Raw genomic sequence first — 17913 nt, 5'->3', positions numbered from 1 at the left:
GAAATTATGTGATTAATTACTCTACCTTAAGGACTTGTCAGAGGATAGTTTCTATACTCATTAAATTCACCAAATAATTGAACTCTCTACTTAACATATATTGCTATGTAAACACACAGATCATGAGGAAATTGACTTTATAGGTAGAACTACCAATAGAAATTTCATCTAAATTTAAAACCTGTTAGTTTCATCATTAATCTCAGGACCTCATGAAGTCTATAATACTTGTGAGACAACTCAGGCTTAGATCATAAATAATCTTTTCCAGTACAACGTGCATTATATTACCATATCTCTCTGTATTCTCTGACTTGCCCATGTTTTTCCATCCATGTGTATTGCTTTTCTTTGTGGCTTTTCTTTATGACTGCATCAAAAGCTCATCAAGGGGGCTCAATGACAGTGAGACATAAGATGAAGAAAAGAGTAGTAGGATACTTTGCTAAAATGGGACATTAGCTGAAAAATGAGCAAGAATATGGATTGACCCAGTAAGACATATTCTTCAAAATTAATAAAACAGGGATATTTGTTTCTTAATACAGTCTCTCGGCTTGAAGTAGGAAATATCAGGAATTACACTGTCAGAGTACCATAAAACAAACATTTATGATGTATCAATGCATAAACACTTTGTGGTGTATGAGTACACTGGACTATTACTCAGCAATAAAAACAAGCAACCGCCATTGTATGCAACAGTAAAGACCCATTTCTAAAACATTATAGTGACGGAAAGAATTCAGACACACGAGTATGCAAACATACACGCAGAGTCTGATTCCATATGTACATGTGTGATTCTACGAAGTTCAGAAATAGGCAACATTGATTTACTGTCAGATGAGTAATTCTATTTATATTAAATGAAAGAGAAGACAAAATTAATCCCTTAATTAGTGATAGGAAATGGAACCAAGAGGATTTATCTGGCGTGACAGAAATGATTTTTGTTTTGATTTTTGTGGTGGTTACCTTCGTGTGTGTGTGTGTGTGTGTGTGTGTGTGTGTGTGTGTGTATAAAGTCATTCAGTGGTGCATTTAAGATCTACATATTCTCATCTGTGCACATTACCCTCCAATAAAAATGTTCGAAAGGTTTAAAAAAGAAGCCAACAGGATACAAAAATAAATTAGTTTTTAAGTCAGGAAATGCAACTAAAGAACAGTGAGAACACAAGAAGGTTGTATTATAGGTGAGTTTAACTTATCTTGAGCTGTGATAAGTTAAGGGAGCTTACTGGCTTTTGTATAACATTTACTAGTAGCTTCAGGAAGGCTGGACCTAGATTCTTCCAAGTAGCAAGTCACTCTTCTGGAGCCTTTTGCTCCCCCATAGGCATTCTGGTTCTCTTAGGATAAATGCTGGTGTCCAAAGGCTCAGATTGGTCCACATGCCATCAGGAAAGCATGTTCAGGGTTGTTTACGATTTGGTTCCTGCCAATCTCTCCACCACTCAACCAAACTTCTTCACAACCTCCACCTCGTTCTAACATGTCAACATGCTGTTTGCTGCGTTCGGCTCTTTGCGAATTCTGTTCTCGCTAAAGGGAACACCTCAACCCCTTCTTAACTAGGTCACCTACTATTAGTTCTTTGAGGATTAACTCTTGTGTCACCCACTTTTGTCAGCTAATGCACTCTATTAGTGTTCATGCAAACCCCTATTCTCACAATTCCCCCTCTGACATTAATGAGGTAGGAGATAGATGGGCCCCTGGGCTGGACAGCTGGTGTGTGTTTGTCAAGTGGAGTAAAACGGAGGCTGTGTTTCCCCAGACACTCCAAGGACAAAGTTAGTGGCAAGAGCTGAGCTCTGCTGAAGAGGTAAGACGAGCACTCCTGAGGTCAAGGAAAATGTCCCTGACTGTACATGCACAGGAAGCCTCCTTGGGGGTCAAAAAGGAGGGGTGCTATCCCATAACAGGTGATGTCAGGCCTCCCACAGGCCTCTGCACTGGAATCCATCTTGGCGAAAAGACGCGCAGACAGATGGGGGCAGACCCTAGGGCAGGTCAGATGCGGGAAAAGAAATGAGATGATCGGCCACAGGTAAACAAAGATCCGGCAGAACTGTCCTACATAAATGACGTGCCCGCCTCCTTACTGGGCTCCCCGTCATCAGAGAGGACACCCAGACCCTTTCTCCCTGGGTGTGTATTGCTGCCTTGCTTCAGTCGTAGATAAACAAATTACTTCTCTGTGTGCTCTCCTACTTGCGCTGCATCTCTAATAATAAACTTTGCACCTGTTTTTACAGTTTTGCCTCCTTGAAACAGTCTTGCTTTCAAACCGGGGCATGAGCCAGGGCCACTTGGCCTCTAGCCTCCAGCCCCTGGTGAGCTAGCAGCTAGGATTCCTGGTTTTCATCCAGGCTACCCAGGTTCAATTCCTGGGCAGGGAACTAAGACTTCTCTTCAAGACCGCTCACTGTGTCTCTCTGAGATCATTATGATGGTCTGATTTTTTTTATCTGATTCCCCAAATACACCAAGAGTACCTTTAATATGGGGGTGGTATCCTATCCCTTATCTCTAGAACTTATTAGGATTTCTGGGCTGTACTCAAATAAAGTGTGTTGAATTTATGTTAAGTAAGGGGCTTCGAAAACTCAAACATGTTGTCTTGTGCCAAAACCTCCTCGAATCCAAAAGACAAACTGTTACTTTTGTCTAAAATGTGAATTTTAAGAAAAAATAGTTTTAGCAAAATTAAAGAGGATGGAGCATTAAGAGGTTAGGGAAGCAACTTTCTAAGTCAAGTGACAAATACTGTGAAAGACACCCTCTTTCACAATTGACTAAGAAAAGAAAAGAGTTTCTACTTAAAGTTGGAAGAAGGTCATTTTAACTTTAAAATTCTAATTAACCTAATAGCACACACCTAACATCTAGAACATACTGAACCTGAAAAAAAAGATTCCTAATTTTGAGGGGTTTTTCCCCTGCTGATCAAAGAAAGAACAGATCATCAAACATCTAATTTTTGTTAAAGAACATTAAAGAAGCCCCTTCAACCTGCCACTTTTTATAAATGATTTTTCTTTCAGCCATCCTTTTGGCTAAGTTAATGGCCCTTTAAATTCTCACTTCAGCTTTGCTTTCATAGTCAGCTCTGCATTTAATCGTTTCAAGGGCCTCTCTCTTATTATTCACACTCAATCTAAACTAATGACATTTTTTAACTACTGTAGGTACAGTTCTTCACAGCCCACAGGTGAGTTTGTGGGCTCTTGGGATGACCCACTGCTGACAAAGAAAGAGGCCTTATTCTCAGTCTTTATCTAACTGCCTTCTTCCAGGTGACGGACCAAGTCAGGGCTCTTCTAAATGGTGAAAACAGATAAAAAATTCTTTCCTTTTTCTTGTGATAAGAATTTAAAAAATAGCTCTGAAAACAGAAAAACAGTATGTTTGGACTCATCAGTTTCAAGGATAGGGCTTTTCAAAGGGTTAAGGTATTTGTGATTTTCTTGCCCTCTACTCTCTATTTGTATATTTCTTCCTTTCTCTCAGCTTCCGATTTTACACTTCACCTGTCCCTGGTTCCCTTTCCTGTTTTTCTCCTTCTTCAACTTCTCCTCTATGAATGTCATTGTTTTCTAACTGTACTATACATGAATAAAACCCAAATGGGTATTTTCGGCTTTTTCCATCTATTTTAATCCTGTCCTCGGAACTTTGCTATACTCGTGATTTCTTCTCCTTCTTCTTTCACCTATTCCTCTTGGCAAAAGCCTTGTTAGTTCTTTTTGCCTACTTTGCACACACACACACACATTTTTTTTTTTTTTGCAATAGATAATCAGAGAACGTGAGGGCTACAAAATTTCTCACTAATCATTTCATCCTTTCCATTCATTTTCTATATGAGAAAACTGGAGTGGAAATATTTTCCCATGCCTACTTAGCACTGTAGCTCAATGGTGGTGCAACATAAGAAGTGAGCTCAGTTATATTCATACCTAAATTCACTCTCTCTGTATCTAGCAATACAGTTGGCGGTGATTATATAACACACACACACATATGCACGCACACACCCCACATATTTTCTATAAGCCAAAATATAGACAAGTACAAATGTACGAAACAAATGCCTAGAAGCAGACTGCATCATGTTGCAACGATAGTAAATACTTGCCTTCCTCTAAGGCTTTTACTCTATGTGTCATGACATGACCTCATATGCAAAATTGGCTTGATATTCTGGAGGATGGAATTATTATTTGTCCTATATATTGCCCCTCTTTTGCCATTTACAGTGGAATATCCTTTGAATATACTCAAAAGATCTGGGTGACCGTGTCCTCCTTCCTCGAGGTCTGTGGTATGAAAACTGGGAGAGGGTAGTAGTAATTCTAAGGGATGATATTTAACTATAGACTCACTCTTCCATTGCTCTCTTAAACGTACTTCAACCAGGCTTTTTCCAACCCCACTCCAATGTGACAACTGGTCAAAAAATCACCAATGAACTCCACACTGCCAAGTTAAATGGTCAATTCTCCATTACCTCTACCTGACTAAGCAATAACATTTTGATGATGCTGATAAAATACTTATACTCTGAAATATTTTCTTAACCTGGTTCCAAGAAACCAGGCTCATGTTGTTTTTATGTGATCTCACTGGTCAATCTACTTTTTCCTCTTCCCAGCCTCTTAATATTGGAATGTTAGAGCAATCAGTCTTTGGTTCCCTATTATTTTCTATATATCTTCTTTAAATGTCATCTCTACTTCAATGATTCCAGGAAAATAATTCTCTTTCCAAAAGCCTCTTAAAAGTTCCAGGCTCACATTCCCAACTGTCTACTTCACATCTCCACTTGGATGTCTAATAAATATTTCCAGCTCAACACATCCAAATTTGACATTGTTGTCTGTTCACACAAAAACTGCTCTAATTACTGTTTTCCCCATCAGCTAATGACAATTCCATCTCTCTAGTTGCTGAAGCAAAGAACTTTGCAATCATTCTTGACTTATCTTTCTTATGTCCAAAATCCTATTGGCTTTACTTTCAAATTAGATTTTAAATCCATACACTTCTCATTACCTTCATTGCTTCCTCCCAGTTTCATTCTACTATCATCTCTTCCGTGGTGTACTGTAACAGCATCAGAACCACTCTCCCAGACTCCATCCTTGTTCCCCTATATTCAACCGAAGAGCTAGTATTATCCTTTTTAACATGTTGGACAGATCAAGTTATTCTTGTGTTCAAATGCTGCAAAGATCTTCTACTTTACTCATAATAAATGGTAAAATCTTTATAACGGCCTTCAAGGTCCTGTGTGATCTCACCCTCCCATTCCTCCCATTATCTTTTGACTTTAGCTCCTTCTTGCTCACTCTGTTAGAGCCTCATCAGCTTCCTTCTTTCCCACATACACCAGGGATCTTCCTGCCCTAGGACACTTGTACTGCTTTCTATGCTCAGTATAATCTTCCCCCAGCTATATACTTTGTCCCTTCACTTCCTTGGATCATTTATCAAAAGTCGTCTTGTCAATGAAGCCTACCTTGACCACTCTATTTAAAACTGCAACATCCACCACCACTGCTGATGATGTCCCTTACCCTGCCCTAATTTTTCTTTTTCTTTATAGCACTTTTTTCTTTCTTTATAGCACTTGTGATGTCAACAAAACAACAGAACAGGCATCTCCAAACTCCTGTCCCTCAACAGAAATATTGAAAATAAGCAGAAATTGTCAAAACCAACTTTGCCAGAACTCTGGACAATGGTCAAAGATTTACAGTAATTAAGTGAATGCTGAATCAAGAAAAAGGCCAACTTGAAAACAGTAGAAAAGCTTTGCGGCATTTTTATTTTCTTTTTCCCACCCTACCCTATCTCAATGGCAGTCTTGAAGACCTGAAGACCACAGCCTGCATTCACAGGGGGAGACCCTAGTACTTGGTTCTCAGGACAAAGCAGAGTAGACTTTATTAGCAAAGTACTGTGTTTCTCTATTCCAACCTTTATGGGGACTACCTGAAGGATTGACACAACATACTTATCTCTGTTTTACCTAACGTGGGACTCATTGAGGGAGGGAAGAACATAGGCATTGTTCATAAACATTATAAGGTGAATGGAAAACCAATTGCCATCTAGAACAAAATATTATGGTGGAAACAAACAAAAGACAGCAGAAAGCCTTGGAGGAAAATCTGAAAAGAGTTTCTTTGGGAAATTAGGACATTCAGAAATGCCTGTGTATACTGGGGAATTTAGAAAGTCACACATATATCCAGGGCAGGATGGATGCTCAGAAAAATCATGAGAAGACCTGACCTTAAACTTTCATCTTTGACTAATCTCTAGGTTCAGCACAAGCAGGAAGTAAAGGCTAAGGCAGAATTACAAACAGCCTGGTTATGTGTGGAAGGAAGGCCCCAGAACAGAGCCAATCCACAAAGACTGAGTGCTACATGTTAAATTAAGTCTCCCTCAAAATTCACATGTTGAAACCCAAAACCCCAGCATCTCAAATGTGACCTTATTCGAAATAGGTCATTACAAATGTAATTAGTAAAGTTAAGATGAAGTCTTTAGCGTGGACTCTTTCCAATATGAAAGGCATCCTCATAAAAGGGAAAATCAGAACAGAGAGACATACACACATAGGGAGATCATCATGTGAAGATGAAAGGGACCCAAGAAATACCAAGATTGCCAGCAAATCATCAGAAGGTAGGCAAGAGGCATGGAACAGATTTTCTTTCATAATCCTAACAAGGAATAACCCTGCCAACACCTTGAACTTGGACTTCTAGTCTTCAGAACTGTGAAACAATAAATTTCTGTTTTTTAAGCCACCCAGTCTATAGGACTTTGTCATGGCAGACCTAATAAACTAATCAGCTGTGAAAAGTATTCTTTTTGTTTTAGCTCCTGGCATTCAAGGAAATCTCTGTCAAAATACTAGCTGAATACAAGCTAACAGAGCAGGCAGTTCAGTGACCACACATGATAAGGAATACTGTCTTTAAGTTTGGAGAAGTCACTAAACAAACCAACAACTTCTGCCTTTGACAAGCAAGAACATCAAACCCTGGGAGAGATGGAGAATATGAGTTTCAGAGGTACCACATTATAATATTCAAATGCCCAGTTTTCAACAAAAGAATCACAAAGCATACAAAGAAATAGGTAGGTATAGTACATTCAAAGGGGGAAAATGACATAAACCATCCATTAGTATGCCCAGACATTGGACTTACTACAAAAAGATTTTGAGTCAATTGTCTTAAATATGCTCAAATATTTAAAGGAAATCATGAATAAAGAAAGAAAACTAGGAAATGATGAATAAACAAAATGAGAGTATCCATAAAGAGATAAAATTTATACAATTTACCAACAGCTAACACTGTCTATTATTTACTTATTTATTAAGCCTATTAATAATTATCTCTCTCCCTCTGCTATACTTTAATCTCCACGAGGGAAAGAATTTTTGTTTTCTGGTTACCAGTACCTGGTCAGTGCCAGACAGTAGACAGCCAACATTTGTTAACTGATTGACAATAAATGATCTCTTCCACATCTAACAGCTCATTACCTATAATTCTGTGATATAAAGAAACATTAGGGCTTTCCTGGTGGCGCAGTGGTTGAGAGTCCGCCTGCCGACGCAGGGGACACGGGTTCATGCCCCGGTCTGGGAAGATCCCACATGCCGTTGAGCGGCTAGGCCTGTGGGCCATGGCCACTGAGCCTGCGCGTCCGGAGCCTGTGCTCCGCAACAGGAGAGACCACAACAGTGAGAGGCCCGTGTACCGCAAAAATAAATAAATAAATAAAATAAAATAAACATTAATGATGATGTGATGACAGTGAATAGAATTTTGGAGTGGGTAAAAGAAAGGGGGAGGTATATTTATAAAGCAAAAATTCCAGAATGTGATGACTCAGGGAGGAAAGTTGCTGGAGCTATAGTTAGAGGAACAGTATGTAACCTTGAGCACACATTACACACACGATCAGTTCTCAGCTGGGCAAAGAGCACATAAAAGTCATGATTTATTTTAAGCAAGGAATCAATGCAGTGTGGAATGTGCTAAGTGAATGGAATCCCAAAATAATATTATCAGTGTCATATTCCTCGGCCTAAAAAATGTTTTATTAAGACATTTTCACATTCTGCTTTTCAAATCAAAATTAAAATTAGGTTATCAATATTTATACATTTCTAATTTCAACACAGTAGGGTATCTGTTTGAAATATTACATCTCTCTCCTCTCTTTTTTAAAATAATGTTTTTGCCAATCAATGAACCATAGCTGTGCTGATTTCACAATTATAAAAGCATTCCCTAGCTTACATTTTTCTTCAAAGACAATCCTTGCATAAATATTTTCATAGAATTCCTAATTCCTATTCCTACATAGAATTCCTATGTATATAAAATGGCTTCATTTCATGATAAAATTTAACAAAATAACATTACGTATGTTATTACCTGGTTCTAACTGTAGGCATGTATAGTGAAGGCAACAATCGTTCTTGAAACTATCTGAATTTTTATTTTATTTTACCTTATAGTCTAAGTTTGTTAAAAAATTATATATCTACAAAAAAATCTACAGCTAACATCATACTTAATGGTGAGAAACTCAAAGCTTTCCCTTACTAAGATAAACTACAAAGCAAGGATGTCCCCTCCCACTATACCTTTTCACTTTCATAAAGGAAGTCTTTGTTAATGCACTAAGGCAAGAAAAAGGAAATATAAGTTATATAGATTGGGAAGAAGACATAAAACTATCCTTATTATATCCTTAGGTATAAATCTAATACAATATGTACAAGATCTATATGAGAAAAACTACGAAACACTGATGAATGAAATCAAAGAAGAACTAAATAAATGTAGAAATACTCCATGTTCATGGAGAGGTAAACTTAATATTGTCAAGATGTCAGTTCTACCCAAACTGATCTATAGATTCAATGCAATCCCAATAAAAATCTCAGGAAATTATTTTATGGATACCAACAAACTGATTCTAAAGTTTACATGAAGAAGCAAAAGACTCACAATAGCTAACACAATATGGAAGGAGAAGAATGAAGGTGGAGGACTGATGCTACCCAACTTCAAGACTTACTATAAAGTGATAGTAATCAAGACAATGTGGGATCTGAGAAATAATAGACAAATAGGTCAATGGAACAGAAGAGAGCATCCAGAAATAGGCCCCCATAAATATAGTCAGCTGATCTTTGACAAAAGAGCAAAGGCAATACAATGGAGCAAAGACAGTCTCCTCAACAAATGGTGCTTTAACAACTAGACATCCACATGAGAAAAATTTAGTTTAGACTCACACCTTACACGCTACACAAAAATTAACTGAAAATGGATCCTAAAACTAAATCTAAAACACAAAACTATAAAACTCCTAGAAGATAACGTAAGAGAAAATCTAGATGACCTTGGGTATGGTGACACCTTTTAGATACAACATCAAGTATACCATCTATGAAAGAAACAAGCAGTACAGTTTGGAAAGGAAGTTCCCAATGAAATGTTTAACACAAATAGAGGCAGCCTCTGCTGTACTTTCTGCTTTCTGAGGAGGTTATAGGTCTTTTATTAATTATAGCATTGCTTAGAAATAATATTGTGGTTTAAGGCAATATTTCATTTCTTGGCATTTTCTCTCATTCCCCTAACAAAACTTTGTGAGGTGTGTGGAACATCCCAGGTAATCAAGGAAGACTAAAGTAGGGTATATCTAAATTGGAGCCAAAAACATTTTAGTTCAGTTCTTCAAAGCTTTGATCTCTGGTTTTAAGAAAAAATAAAGAAACTGTTTCTATCTTGAGTTAGAAAATGCATGAAATAACCAATTTTTTCATGCCAGGTCCAGAGCGCTTTTTGTCTTTTCTTACACGAATCACAGATTTAATTCAGGAACCAAGCTGTGCTATACACCCATTTGAAAATCATCACCAATAGTCAGAACCATTGGAGTCGGCTTTGAAAATCCACCCTTCATTATGCTCGCTCCCTAATGTTAATGGTTATGTCAGAGATGAAAAGAACCTGGCCCATGATCCTTGTTGGCTATAAGTAGAGGATGCCCAGGACAGCCTACCCTCAGAGAAGTAGAGCATTTTGGAGGGCAAAGAGTGGGAGGCGATTTGGGCATTTTGTTTTGAGGACTTGTTCAGGGCTGGAGACAATGACTGGGGAATCCCTGTTAATGGGGCAACAGAAGAGAGGGAAATGCCAGGGGTCCCTTGACTCATCAGACAATACAGAAGAACTAAAAATGATAGAAGAGTTTTGGCTCAGGAGCTGGAGAAGTGCTGCCAAGTCTGGAAACACTCTGAGATCTCCCGTGAATGCTGGGCAGACAACAGGGCCAGGGGTGACCTTTCCCGGGCACGGTTCCTATCATCATCTAATTGAAAGTGGGGGAAAATGACCCCCTGGGCTAGCAAACACTGAGGACTTGTTTTCTACAAATGGAAAATAAATACAGATAGAAGCTAAAAGAAGATGAACATGACTTTCACAGGGGCAATGCACTTGCTAGCCCTTTGGCCTAAGGCAATTTGTCGTTAATTGTTCATGCAGATACACAGAAGAGAAGCCAAAAATGTATGTGTTTGCCAAATGTGTTCAAAATACGATCGAAAGGCAAAAAGACATGTTGATTATTGATTGGGTTTTTCTTATTTACATTACAAGGTACAGCATTGCACAACCCAGGCAAAGACAGAGGGATGTAGCAGTATTATGACTATTTGGATGATGTCCACCCCAGTAGCATCCAGTATGGAACAACCACCAAAAAGGAAAAGAAAAGGAAAAAAACACAGGAGAGGAAAACTTAATTGCTCATACAGAATACATTCTGTAGTTTCATTTGAGATATTTCATAGCTTTGTTCAGAAAACTTGGTGCGATGGAATGCATTTCCTTTTTCACTTCCTTAGGAGTGTGGCACTATAAACGCACAGCCACAATGCTGTGGTCTCATCCTAAACATCAGTGAACTAACCTTGGCTGCTCTTTTTATCAATGCAGAAGACAATATGGCTAGATAGAAGCCACACCATTTCTAAACAGTCACGTGAAAAGCCTCATGTTCTCTCTGGGGAGGAATGGAGAGCTTGGCATGAAGAGTTGCTGTTCTGTCACATTTCAATAGTACTTTCATTGCTAATACCATTTCTCCTCCATCTCATTTTTGAGACCACTTTTTTCTTGGCAGATTCAGGATGCTGTTTTGTGTCTAATTTAATAACTTTGTATATCCCTATATATACATGAAGAAGTATTTTGTTTCAAGAATTTATAAAATTTTTGAAGTACTTAGTAATTTCCTAAAATATCTTGAAGCTGGAGGAAGAAACCATGGAGTTACTAACATGCCTATGATGTACCTACTGCTTAGGAAGAGAGGACCTCAGAAGAGACCCTGTAATCTGTTGCTTTGCTTTGACACCCACCCAGATCTTACACTTCACCCCTCCACAGAGTCATCTGAGTGAGCTTTCTAAATCCCTCTTATCACATCCCATTTTCATACTCAGATGCTGCCTGAAATACAAATTTCTAAGTGTAGTTTCTAAGACCCTTCATGATCCAACTCTGGTCCACTTATCATCCATATTTTTTGCCGTATCTTTATGTTTCCTGTAATTCCTCCATCCATCTAGGCATCCAACCACTTAAAAACATGTTTGATCACCTGCCATATCCAGGCCAAGTTCAAGGTGCTGGTGGTACGATGACGCATAATGGATAGGTTTCCACATAGAGACAAGTAAAGAGATGTCATAATGGTATGGAGTATGTAGGGTGCAACAGAAGCAACAGAAGGAGCCCCTAACCAGACGTGGATGGGGTGCAATGGTTGCAGATGGCTTCCAAGGAAAATTAATATCTAAGCAGAGACCCAAAGAATAGAAGGGAGTTAATCAGGCAAATAGCGCAGTGACCACTACTCTAGGAGAGGGAAGAGTTTTCCCAATGAATGGGAAACTTTTTAAAGAACAGGAAGGGGGAAACCATGGAACCAGAGAGTTGGCACCACACGCAACACCTCTGGCTGCATCTCTGTCTTCTGTCAGGAGCATTTGCAAAAACAACATTTAGAGAGACCTTCAAGATGGCAGAGGAGTAAGACGTGGAGATCACCTTCCTCCCCACAAATACATCAGAAATACATCTACATGTGAAACAACTCCTACAGAACACCTACTGAATGCTGTCAGAAGACTCAGGCTTTCCAAAAGGTGAGAAACTCCACATGCACCTGGCCGTGTGGCTAAAAGGGTCCTGGTGCTCAGGCGGGGTGTCAGGCCTGTGCCTCTGAGGTGGGAGAACTGAGTTCAGGACATTGGTCCACGAGAGACCTCCCGGCTCCACATAATAACAAACAGCAAAAGATCTCCCAGAGATCTCTATCTCAACGCTAAGACCCAGCTCCACTCAACGACAAGCAAGCTACAGTGCTGGACACCCTATGCCAAACAACTCTCAAAACAGGAACACAAACCCACCCATTTGCAAAGAGGCTGCCTAAAATCATAATAAGGTAGCAGACACCCCAAAACACACCAATGGACGTGGTCCTGCCCACCAGAAAACAAGATCCAGCCTCATCCACCAGAACACAGGCACCAGTCCCCTCCACCAGGAAGCCTACACAACCCACTGAACCAACCTTTTGGCAGACATCAAAAACAACAGGAACTATGAACCTGCAGCCTGTAAAACGGAGACCCCTTAACACCGTAAGTTAAGGAAAATGAGAAGACAGAAAAACACACAGGAGATGAAGGAGCAAAGTAAAAACCCACCAGACCAAACAAATGAAGAGGAAATAGGCAGTCTACCTGAAAAAGAATTCAGAGTAATGATAGTAAAGATGATCCAAAATCTTGGAAATAGAATGGCAAAAATACAAAAAACGTCTAACAAGGACCTAGAAGAACTAAACAGCAAACAAACAATGATGAATAACACAATAAATGAAATTAAACATTCTCTAGAAGGAGTCAATAGCAGAATACCTGAGGCAGAAGAATGGATAAGTGACCTCGAAGATAACATAGTAGAAATAACTAAAGCAGAGCAGAATAAAGAAAAGAATGAAAAGAATTGAGGACAGTCTCAGAGACCTCTGGGACAACATTAAACGCACCAACATTTGAATTATAGGGGTCTGAGAAGAAGAAGAGGAAAAAAAGGGACTGAGAAAGTATTTCAAGAGATTATAGTTGAAAACTTCCCTAATATGGGAAAGGAAATACTCAATCAAGTCCAGGAAGAGCAGAGAGTCCCATACAGGATAAATCCAAGGAGAAACATGCCAACACACATACTAGTCAAACTATCAAAAATTAAATACAGGGCTTCTCTGGTGGCGAGGTGGTTGAGAGTCTGCCTGCCGATGCAGGGGACGCGGGTTCATGCCCTGGTCCAGGATGATCCCACATGGTGGGGAGTGGCTGGGCCCGTGAGCCATGGCCGCTGAGCCTGCGCATCCAGAGCCTGTGCTCTGCAATGGGAGAGGCCACAACAGTGAGAGGCCCGTGTACCACACACACACAAAAAAACTAAATACAAAGAAAAACATATTAAAAGCAGCAAGGGAAAAACAACAAATAACATACAAAGGAATCCCCATAAGGTTAACAGCTGATCTTTCAGCAGAAACTCTGCAAGCCAGAAGGCAGTGGCAGGACATATTTAAAGTGATGAAAGGGAAAAACCTACAACCAAGATGACCCTACTGAGCAAGAATCTCATGTAGATTCAATGGAGAAATTATAACCTTTACAGACAAGCAGAAGCTATGAGAATTCAGCACCACCAAACCAGCTCTACAACAAATGCTAACGGAACTTCTCTAGGCAAGAAACACAAGAGAAGGAAAAGACCTACAATAACAAACCAAACAATTAAGAAAATGGTAACAGGAACATACCTATCGATAACTACCTTAAATGTAAATGGATTAAATGCTCCAACCAAAAGACACAGACTGGCTGAATGGATACAAAAACAAGACCCATATATATGCTGTCTACAAGAGACCCAATTCAGACCTAAGGACACATAGAGACTGAAGGTGAGGGGATGGAAAAAGATATTCCATGCAAATGGAAATCAAAAGAAAGCTGGAGTAGCAATTCTCATATCAGACAAAATAGACGTTAAAATAAAGACTATTACAAGAGACAAAGAAGGACACTATACAATGATCAAGGGATCAATCCAAGAAGAAGATACAATTGTAAATATTTATGCACCCAACATAGGAGCACTTCCATACATAAGGCAAATAAAAGGGGAAATTGACAGTAACACAATCATAGTAGGGGACTATAACACCCCATTTTCACCAATGGACGGATCAACCAAATGAAAATAAATGAGGAAACACAAGTTTTAAATGACACATTAAACAAGACAGACTTTATTGATATTTATAGGACTTTCCATCCAAAAACAACAGAATACGCTTTCTTCTCAAGTGCTCATTGAATATTCTGCAGGATAGATCATATCTTGGGTACCAAATCAAGCTTTGGTAAATTTAAGAAAATTGAAATCATATCAAGTATGTTTTCCACGCACAACGCTATGAGACTAGATATCAATTGCAGGAAAAAATGTGCAAAAAATACAAACACATGCACGCTAAACAATACAATACTAAATAACCAAGAGAACACTGAAGAAATCAAAGAGGACATAAAAAAATACCTAGAAACAAATGACAATGAAATCAGGATGACCCAAAACCTATGGGATGCAGCAAAAGCAGTTCTAAGAGGGAAGTTTCTATCAATACAATCCTACCTCAAGAAACAAGAAACATCTCAAATAAACAACCTAACCTTACACCTAATGCAATTAGAAAAAGAAGAAAAAAAAACTGCAAAGTTAGCAGAAGAAATCATAAAGATCAGATCAGAAATAAATGAAAAAGAAATGAAGGAAACAACAGCAAAGATCAGTAAAACTAAAAGCTGGTTCTTGGAGAAGATAAAGTTGATAAAGCATTAGCAAGGCTCATAAAGAAAAAAAGGAAAAAGACTCAAATCAATAGAATTAGAAATGAAAAAGGAGAAGTAACAACTGACACAGCAGAAATACAAAGGATCATGAGAGATTACTACAAGCAACTATATGCCAATAAAACGGACAACCTGGAAGACATGGACAAATTCTTGCAAAAGCACAACCTTCCGAAAATGAACCAGGAAGAAATAGAAGATATAAACAGACCAATCACAAGCACTGAAATTAAAACAGTGATTAAAAATCTTCCAACAAACAAAAGCCCAGGACCAGATGGCTTCACAAGTGAATTCTATCAAACATTTAGGGAAGAGCTAACACCTATACTTCTCAAACTCTTCCAGTATATAGCAGAGGGAAGAACACTCCCAAACTCATTCTACGAGGCCACAATCACCCTGATACCAAAACCAGACAAAGATGTCACAGAAATAGAAAACTACAGGGCAATATCACTGATGAACATAGATGCAAAAATCCTCAACAAAATACTAGCAAACAGAATCCAGTAGCACATTAAAAGGATCATACACCATGATGAAGTGGAGTTTATCCCAGGAATGCAAGGATACTTCAATATACGCAAATCAATCAATGATATACACCATATTAACAAAATGAAGGAGAAAAACCATATGATCATCTCAATAGATGCAGAAAAAGTTTCTGACAACATTCAACACGCATTTATGATAAAAACCTTCTAGAAAGTAAGCATAGAGGGAACTTACCTCAACATAATAAAGGTCACATAGGACAAACCACAGCCAACATCATTCTCAACGGTGAACAACTGAAAACATTTCCTCTAAGATCAGGAACATGACAAGGTTGTCCACTCTCACCACTATTATTCAACATAGCTTGGAAGTCTTAGCCACAGCAATCAGAGAAGAAAGAGAAATAAAAGGAATCCAAATCGGAAAAGAAGTAAAGCTGTCACTGTTTGCAGATGACATGATACTATACATAGAGAACCCTAAAGATACTACCGGAAAACTACTAGATCTAATCAATGAATTTGGTAAAGTAGCAGGATACAAAATGAATGCACAGAAATCTCTTGCATTCCTATACACTAATAATGAAAAGTCTGAAACAGAAATTAAGGAAACACTTCCATTTACCATTGCAACAAAAAGAATAAAATACCTAAGAATAAACCTACCTATATAGACAAAAGACCTGTATGCAGAAAACTACAAGACACTGATGAAAGAAACTAAAGATGATACAAACAGATGGAGAGATATACCATGTTCATGAAATGGAAGAGTCAACAGTGTGAAAATGACTACACGACCCAAAGCAATCTACAGATTCCATGCAATCCCTATCAAACTACCACTGGCATTTTTCACAGAACTAGAACAAAAAAATTCACAATATATATATGGAAACACAAAAGATCCCAAATAGTCAAAGCAATCTTGACAAAGAAAAATGGAGCTGGGGGAAACAGGCTCCCGGACTTCAGACTATATACAAAGCTACAGTAATCAAGAGAGTATGGTACTGGGACAAAAACAGAACTACAGATCAATGGAACAGGCTAGAAAGCCCAGAGAGAAACCCACGCACATATCATCACCTTATCTTTCATAAAAGAGGCAAGAATATACAATGGAGAAAAGACAGCCTTGGTGTGGTGCTGGGAAAACTGGACAGTTGCATTTAAAAGAGTGAAATTAGAACACTCCCTAACACTATACACAAAAATAAGCTCAAAATGGATTAAAGACCTAAATATAAGCCCAGACACTATAAAACTCTTAGAGGAAAACATAGGCAGAACTGTCTATGAAATAAATCACAGCAAGGTCCTTTTTGACCCACCTCCTAGAGAAATGGAAATAAAAACAAAATAAACAAATGGGACCTAATGTAACTTAAAAGCTTTTGCACAGCAGAGGAAAACACAAACAAGATGAAAAGAACCCTCAGTATGGGAGAAAGTATTTGCAAATGAAGCAACTGACAAAGGATTAATCTCCAAAATTTATAAGCAGCTCGTGCAGCTCAATATCATAAAAACAAACAACCTAATCCAAAAATGGGCAGAAGACCTAAACAGACATTTCTCCAAAGGAGATATCCAGATTGCCAACAAACACATGAAAGATGCTCAACATCACTAATCATTAGAGAAGTGCAAATCAAAACTACCTTGAGGTATCACCTCACTCCAGTCCGAATGGCCATCATCAAAAAACCTACAAACAATAAATGCTGGAGAGGGTGTGGAGAAAAGGGAACCCTCTTGCACTGTTGGTGGGAATGTAAATTGATACAGCCACTATGGAGAACAGTATGGAGGTTCCTTAAAAAGCTAAAAATAGAACTACCATATGACCCAGCAATCCCACTACTGGGCGTATACCCTGAGAATACCATAATTCAAAAAGAGACATGTACCCCAATGTTCATTGCAGCTCTATTTACAATAGCCAGGACATGGAAGCAACCTAAGTGTCCATCGACAGATGAATGGATAAAGAAGATGTGGCGCTTATATACAGTGGAATATTACTCAGCCATAAAAGAAACAAAATTGAGTTATTTGTAGTGAGGTGGATGGACTCTGTCATACAGAGTGAAGTAAGTCACAAAGAGTAAAAGAAATACCATATGCTAACACATATATATGGAATGTAAAAAAAAAAAAGGTTCTGAAGAATATGGGGGCAGGACAGGAATAAAGATGCAGACAGAGAGAATGGACTTGAGGACACAGGGAGGGGGAAGGGTAAGCTGGGACGAAGTGAGAGAGTGGCATGGACATATATACACTACCAAATGTAAAACAGATAGCTAGTGGGAAGCAGCTGCATCGCACAGGGAG

The 17913-nt window shown here is 38.6% G+C and overlaps 1 protein-coding gene across 8 annotated transcripts in view; it reads right to left on the bottom strand.

Moving 5' to 3' along the window:
• The window catches only part of GRM7 (glutamate metabotropic receptor 7), an 863743-nt gene that overhangs the window by 401422 nt on the left and 444408 nt on the right, over positions 1–17913 (bottom strand). The gene's annotated exons all lie outside the window — the stretch shown is intronic.

The sequence above is a fragment of the Pseudorca crassidens genome, chromosome 10, assembly GCF_039906515.1.
Source record: "Pseudorca crassidens isolate mPseCra1 chromosome 10, mPseCra1.hap1, whole genome shotgun sequence".
Lineage (NCBI taxonomy): Eukaryota > Metazoa > Chordata > Mammalia > Artiodactyla > Delphinidae > Pseudorca > Pseudorca crassidens.
This window is presented reverse-complemented; position numbering and strand designations above follow the sequence as displayed.